This window comes from Heteronotia binoei, chromosome 10 (assembly GCF_032191835.1).
Source record: "Heteronotia binoei isolate CCM8104 ecotype False Entrance Well chromosome 10, APGP_CSIRO_Hbin_v1, whole genome shotgun sequence".
Classification (NCBI taxonomy): Eukaryota; Metazoa; Chordata; class Lepidosauria; order Squamata; family Gekkonidae; genus Heteronotia; species Heteronotia binoei.
This window is the reverse complement of record NC_083232.1, coordinates 38,252,395-38,260,099: the sequence shown is the minus strand read 5'-3', so window position 1 is coordinate 38,260,099 and position 7,705 is coordinate 38,252,395.

The following is a 7,705-nucleotide window of genomic DNA, read 5'->3' as shown; positions in this document are numbered from 1 at the left end:
ACTGATGGAGTTGCAGGCGCTTATCCCCAAATGCTGCAATATATACTTTTCCCATTGGTCATGAACAGCCTTTTCTTAGCATTTAAGTTTCTTGAGAGCCAGCTCATTGTTTTCAAATTGATGGAGAAGGAAAGAAATCCAAAAAGACACCAAATGAAGGTGGCTTCAAGTGTTATATTAAAAAAGCAGTTCAAGTACAAAACGAATGGAGTCTTCAGTTTAAAAGTATCCACAATTTCCTGGCTTTTTTCACTTCCCAAAATTTAGATACTTAGAGATAATTCCTGACAGGACTTTTTTTGAGCAGGAATGCAGTTCCGGCTGGCTTGGCATCAGAGGGTGTGGCCTAATATGCAAATAAGTTCCTGCTGGTCTTTTTCTACAAAAAAGCCCTGATTCCTGAACATTTTAATGTTTGGACACTCTTATGTGAGGACTGTACCATACCACCTTCTTTTTCCAGTTTGAATTTTTTTATTAGTTTTCCAGAAAGATAAAGGGAATAGGTAAAGGGAAAAAGAATTTTAGAAATACAAATATCAATAGTATAGTAATCTGATCTGCATGAAACATGCTTTCTTAACCTACAATATTATCAAGTATCAAATGTCATTGTCACTTTGTACTATATCATCCTCATCTAAACAAAGTATTTTAACTTTTTAAAGTCTTCATCTAAAATATCTTACGCTTAAAATTTTGATATAACTATTATAATACACATTACAGGAGATAGAGAATCAATGTTTACATCAGAAATCTTAAGCATCTAACCAAACAGAATCACAAACCGGAATCAGAACTCAATGTCCAAAAGCCAAAAGGTCAGGGTGTCAAGGAAATCAAGCAGGTCAGGATCAGGAAGCAGTGTGGATGCAAGCCAGAGAATAAACTTGTTGCAGAAAATAGACCAGGTTACCAGGTCCTGGGTGGGAGCTATATGGGAGTCTCAATCAGCCTGCTCCCTGGGTGGCAGTGATTCTGCTAGAACTTAGGGCTGAGAGATCTGAAGCATCGGCATGCCTAATGTTTTCGCTCTGAAAGTTCTTTCTGGAGCCTGCTTCAAAGTCTTGAGATGCGAGGATGAGAGCTTGGAGGAGATTGATCGTCAACAGCTGACACTGGTGCCTGAAGAGTGATTGATGGACCAGCTGCTGTTTGTTCAGCTGAGTAACTGACTGGCAACACTTCCAGGTCTGTTAACCCTTCCAGCTCCTTCTCATAAGGGCTCATGACACTATACCCCCCCCCCCGCAGGCCTCCCCTCCACAGACGGGCCAGGAGGCTGCACGCAGTCAGGGGCGTGTAGGTTGTCCGCAGGTTCCCATGAACGGTCCTCAGGGCCATAGTCTTCCCAGTCCACAAGGTACTGGAGGTCCCCGCAGTGGATTCGGGAGTCCAGGAGCTGGTGGACCTCGTATTCCTCCTTGTCATTGACCAGGACAGGAGGAGGCAGCACTGGAGGTGGTGGTCGGGTGGGATCCAGTGGTGTAGCAGGAACAAGGAGGGACCGGTGGAAGACCGAGTGGATGCAGAGGGTGGCCGGCAGCTGTAGCTGGAAAGCAACGAGGTTGATTTGGTTCGTGATCAGGTAAGGCCCCGCAAAGCGAGGGTCCAGTTTGCGAGACCGGCCAGGCTGACGCAGGTAACGAGTGGAGAGCCAGACATGGTCCCCGGGCTTCAGTGGGGGTTCCACCTGTCGCTTTTGGTCAGTGGCTGTCTTGTAGGCCTCTTTAGCCTGATGAAGTTGCTCTTGGAACAAGTCCTGGAGAGCCCGGAGTTCCTGCAGGTGCTCATCAGCAGCTGGAACTGCTGTGGGGGCAGAACTGCTGGGAAGAAGTGAGGGTGGTACCCATAGGTGGCAGCAAATGGGGTCTGTTACATGGATGTTGTAGGCAAACTTGGCCAGGGGTAGCAAGGCAGCCCAGTCATCCTGCTGGTAGCTGGTGTAACAACGCAGGTATTGTTCCAGCGTGGCGTTGGTGCATTCAGTCTGCCCATCCGTTTGGGGATGGTACGGTGAGGACAAATGCACCTGGGTGCCTAAGCTGAAGTGCAGGGCTTGCCAAAATCGGGAGGTGAACTGGGAGCCTCGGTCTGAGATCAAGTGTGCCAGGAGCCCATGCAGACGAAAGACGTGCTGGAGGTAGAGCTGGGCTGTTTCAGGAGCTGTGGGCAGCTTGGGACATGGAACAAAATGAACCATCTTGGTGAAGAGGTCCACCATCACCAGGATGTAAGTGTGCTCCTTGGACCTGGGGAGCTTGGTGATAACGTCCAGGGAGACTGTGTCCCAGGGTCCTGCAGGCATGGGTAGGGGATTCAAAAGCCCTGGGGGTTGGCCGGTACATCCTTGGCCCACCGGCAGACCTCACAGGAACTGACATAGCAGGCCACGTCGGCATGGACGCAAGGCCACCAGAACTCCCGTGTCAGCAGGTGCAGGGTCTTGTGTTGGCCGAAGTGCCCTGAAGCGGAGTCATGGGACAGGCAGAGCACGTCGGCCCGGAGGGGCCCCGGAGGCACATATAGGCGCCCATGGTGCAGGAGGAGACCTTGGTGGGTAGAAAGGTTCCTGGCCAGACCATCTTGCACTTCCAAGAGGCATTGCTGAGCCCAGGGGTCTTGAGCCTGGGTGGCCTGGATGTCTGCAGCCAAGGTCGGGTGAATCGTGGTGGCAGTGAAGACCGAGGGTGCAAGGATTAGCCCAGTTGGGGTCTCCTCCGTTAGAGGCTCCGCGTACTCTGGTTTTTGGGAGAGAACTTCCGCTTTCCAGTTCTGGTTCTGTGGGATATAGGTAATCCAAAAGTCAAACTGGGAAAAGAAGAGGGGCCACCGGATCTGACGCTGGGTGAGGCGTCGAGCAGTCTGTAGATGCTCCAGGTTCCGGTGGTCAGTCGAGCCCCTTCAAGGTGATGCCTCCAAACCTTGAAGGCGGTCTTGATGTCCAGAAGTTCCCCCTCCCAGATGGTGTAGTTGCACTCTGCAGGTGTCAGCTGCCACAAGTAGTATGCGCGGGGTTGTAGCGGCTGGGAGGGGTCCTCCCACTGGGATAGCACTGCACCGAGGGCCACGCTGGAGGCATCGGTCTCTACTGTGAACGGCAGCTGCAGATCTGGGTAATGCAGGAGCGGCTTGGTGGTGAAGCAGGTTTTCAGGGTGGTGAAGCGATGACTTGACTAGCAACATCCCAGTGTTAAAGGGGGTTAGAGAAGGTTGCGTGCTGGCCCTGTATCTTTTAAATTTATTTTTAACTGACCTGGTACAATTTTTGAACCCTATTAATGGTCATCCGCCTAAATTAGCAGGCCGAGCGGTCCCCATTACTTTATGCTGATGATACTACCATCCTCTCTTGCACAAGTGTGGGCCTGCAAAGGTATTTGAATGCCTTTTATGACTACTGAAATTGTAATTCACTCTCTATCAATTATGCAAAATCTAAAGTAGTTGTCTTTTCAAATTGCTGGAGCCCGCAGAGATGGTTTATTGGCAACTCAACAATTGAGCAAACAAAAAATTTAAATACTTGGGTATCACTTTTAATCACAAATTAAGCTGGGTTTCACATTGTAACAACACCGTCAACTTGGCTAAATGTTCGGTTGCTCAAATTAAACAGTTTTTTTTTGCAAGGGGCTACCAGTTAGTTCCGGCAGCGATTAAGGTGTTCAAAGCTAAAACGCTAGCCCAAATTCTCTATGGTATCCCTATATGGTTCTCAGCATTCAAGTCTCATTCTTTAGATAAATTCTTGGTATGCCAAAATGTGTGTCCTACTTTGCTCTCTGCTCTGAAGTGGGTCAGTCTTTGGTGGAGACAAAAGCCTGGACTGCAGTGTTTAAATTCTGGCTCAAAATTCACTTTAGAGCAGATCCTAACAGCCTTCTTGATTGTATGAAAAGAGACCCATATATTTCATTCTGGTCAGCAGTTCTTACGTCCAAACCTAACCAGTTGGGGATAGAGGTTGATGATTTTTTTACTTCTGATGAGTCATATATCTTCAGATGTATTAAATTGAGACTGTTGAGTTGGAGGAAATGAAACTACGTCTAACAGACCGTTATATTTGCTCCCCAGCTTCCTTAGGTCTTTTTTGCTTTCTGCGGCAAAATGCCCCATTATCTATCAGACTTAACCATTCCAAGTCATCGCAGGGCATTTATGTTGGCTAGACTAAATACGTTTCCTTCCAAAGTTTTACAAGGGAGATATCATCGAGTCCCTTTAGGTGACAGACTCAGTTCCTGTGGAGCAAATATTCCCAACTCAATTCAGCATATATTGCTTGATTTTTCCTTTTATCATAATCTACGTAAAGATTTATTTTGCAAGCTTTCTTTCTCCCCAGATTTGTCTATTCTGCCACCCTGTTATTATTTATTGAACGATACTGAGGGGGTGGTTAGTGAGGCTGTGGCAAAATTTTTGGCTGACATCCTTAAATTTAAATCTGACCATGTATGAATTCATCTGTAAGCTCAGTTTCATTTTGATTTTATCTCCAATGTTTACATTTTTATATTCTGTGTATTTCTATTTGCAACTGTTATGCCATTAAAGGTTTGGTATAGTATGGGTGGTGAATGATAGTGTCCTATTCTTTTAAGGAGGCTTGGAACTGTCAGGGATTGAGTCATCCTTGACTACAGGTGGTACATTATCATCAGGTGTGAGCCACTTAACCAGTTTGCATTGTGATTGGCTAAGACCACTAGAAATACAGTAGCCAGCTACCAGCTCACTGTGGGTTAGGAAAGAACGATACTGGCGTGGCATACTGTTTGGATGATGAATATTGGAATGATGACTTTGGACTGCGTATGACTACTCTCTTGGACTCTGTATTTGTACCTCTGCCTGGCTCTACTTGTGTGTATGACTCTTGGACTGCCTACTGACTGTTACCTACCTGAACCCAATACAGTTTGTTTAACCTGCTGTCTGTTTTGAGTGTCTTCCTTGGGACTGCTCCCTGTGACTAGTAAGTCCAGTGGTCACTGCTTCTACAACTCTGACAGTGAAGGCATGGTCTGCCTCTGGAGTTCAGTGAAATGGCTCTTTGGGCCAGAGGAGCTGGGTCAGAGGCGTGGTTACATCGGCATAGGCAGGGATAAACTGGTGGTATAACTGGAAAAGCCAAGGAACCACTGTACATCCTTGCGGTTCTGCAGCATCTGCCAGGTCAGGACCAACTTGACTTTGTTCAGGTCCATCCGAGTCCCATGGGGTGAGATGATGTGGCCAAGGAACTCGACCGCTGTTAAGTCGAAGGCACACTTCTCTAGCTTGGTGTAGAGACCATGCTCACGCAGGCGTTGCAGGACCTGGCGAACGTGCCCTGCATGCTGGGTGGGGCTTTGGGAATAAATTAAAATGTCATCTAAATAAATGATCACAAAGCAGTTAAACAGGCCGCGGAAGATGTCGTTCATCAGTCTTTGGAAGACAGCGGGGGTGTTGGTCAGACTGAAGGGCATCACGAGATACTTGTACTGGTCATAGCCCGGTAGTCATTGCAGGACTGGAGCTTGCCGCCTTTCTTTTTAACAAAGAGAACAGGGGCGGACAGTGGGGATGTGGATGTCCGGATGAAACCCCATTCCAGGTTTTTGGTGAGAAAGTCCCACGGGGCTGCTAGCTTCAGTTCGGACATGGGGTAGAGCTGCCCGATAGGCAGGGGTGCCCCTGGTACCAAATTGATGGCGCAGTCATAAGGCCGGTGCGGGGGGAGATGGTCGGCCCCCTTTTCCTCAAAGACATTGGCAAAGTCTGTGTAGGCCGGGGGAAGTAGAGGACCAGCAGCCGGGGTGGCGGCGGCCAGGGTGGCTGACCGGGCCTGGTGAGGACAAGGGTCCTTGAAGCTCAGCTTTCCCTGTGCCCAGTCCACGAGGGGGTTGTGCTTTACTAGCCAGGAGAGTCCCAGAATGAGGGGAAAGCAGGGCATGTGAGTAACATCAAATTGTACTTGCTCATGATGGTGTTGGATCTGGAGCGTGACTAGGTGGGTGTCATGAGAATGTGACAGTGGGTCTCCTGGGTCACCAGACCGGAGCGGAGGAGGCGCCCGTAAATGGCTTTGACCAGGGTCGGGGAGTCTTTGGCCTGCACCGGGATCTGGTGTTGCTTCACAAATGCCACGTCGACGAAGCAGCAGGCGGCCCCAAAGTTGACCATGGCGTAGACGAACAGCCAGTGCCCTTCTGGCAAGCCGAGTGTGACTGGTATGAGGAACAGGCACTGGCCAGTAACGTAGGGTTCAGGGGACCTGGCTAGGTGCTCCAAGTTGGGGGGGGGGGGTCCACTCAGACTTGGGGCTGGTCTTTTACTGGCGGCGGTGGCACGGTATGGGCTGGGTACGCTTGGCGGGGCAGCTGGAGAAGAAGTGCTCCACCCCTCCACAGTACAGGCAGAGATTCTGTGAGGAGCACTGTGCTTTTTCCTTGGGGGTGAGCCGTGGCCATGCAGCCCCGAGTTGCATGGGCTTGGGGTCATCAATCTCGGGACTGGTGTGCATTGGGTTGTCACTGTCGCTAGGCTGCGGGGCAGCTGAGAGGGACAGGCGCTCATCGATGCAGAGACACAGCATGATTAGGCCTTGCAGCATGGCCGGTCGGTCTACTCGTGCCAGCTCATCAAGGACTTCATCAGCCAGCCCCTCCATATACTGGTCCATGAGGGCAGCCTCATTCCAGGCCAGGTCTTGGGCTAGAAGCTTGAAAGTGGAGTATTGGGAAACCAAGTCTCTAACCTGCTTCAGGGTCCGGATCTTCTGAATGGCAGTGGCTGCTTGCTGGGGGTTAGCAAAATCTACCGCCATATGATCCAGAAAGCCCTGGTAGTCAGTCAGCAGGGGTGATGGGGCTAGAAGCAAGGGGGTAGCCCATGACAGGTTAAAACGGATAAAAGGAAGTACTTTTTCACCCAAAGGGTGATTAACATGTGGAATTCACTGCCACAGGAGGTGGTGGCGGCCACAAGTATAGCCACCTTCAAGAGGGGTTTAGATAAAAATATGGAGCACAGGTCCATCAGTGGCTATTAGCCACAGTGTGTGTGTATATATAAAATTTTTTGCCACTGTGTGACACAGAGTGTTGGACTGGATGGGCCGTTGGCCTGATCCAACATGGCTTCTCTTATGTTCTTATTTAGCTGCCTGCCCCTTTAAGAGGCTGACAATGAAGTATACCTTGGTCTTGTCATTGGGGAAGTCTCTGGCACATAGTTCAATATACAGTTTGCACTGTGCCAGGGATGCAGGAAACTCCTCCACCTTCCCAGCGAACTTCTCTGGGGGAAGCACCAGGCACTTGGGTGGGGCAGTGACAGTGGCTTGCTGCTGCTGTTGCAGGTGAGCAATCGTTTGAGTGAGGTGCTGTACCTGAGTGAGCAAGGCTGCTAGCTGCCCAGAGCCTCTGCTTGCCTCCTCATCCATCTTGTGGAGTGAGTATGTAGGTGGAAGCAATCTGTTACGTTCTCAGGGTGCAGGCAGGCTGGAGTCCAAAGCCAGTCCAAGGTCAAAGTCAAGGAAGTCAAGCAGGAGCCAAGTCACCCATGCAGAATCACAAACTGGAACCAGAAGTCAATGTCCAAAAGCCAAAAGGTCAGGGTGTCAAGGAAATCAAGCAGGTCAGGATCAGGAAGGAGCGTGGATGCAAGCCAGAGAATAAACTTGTTGCTTCCTGGGTGGGAGCTGTAT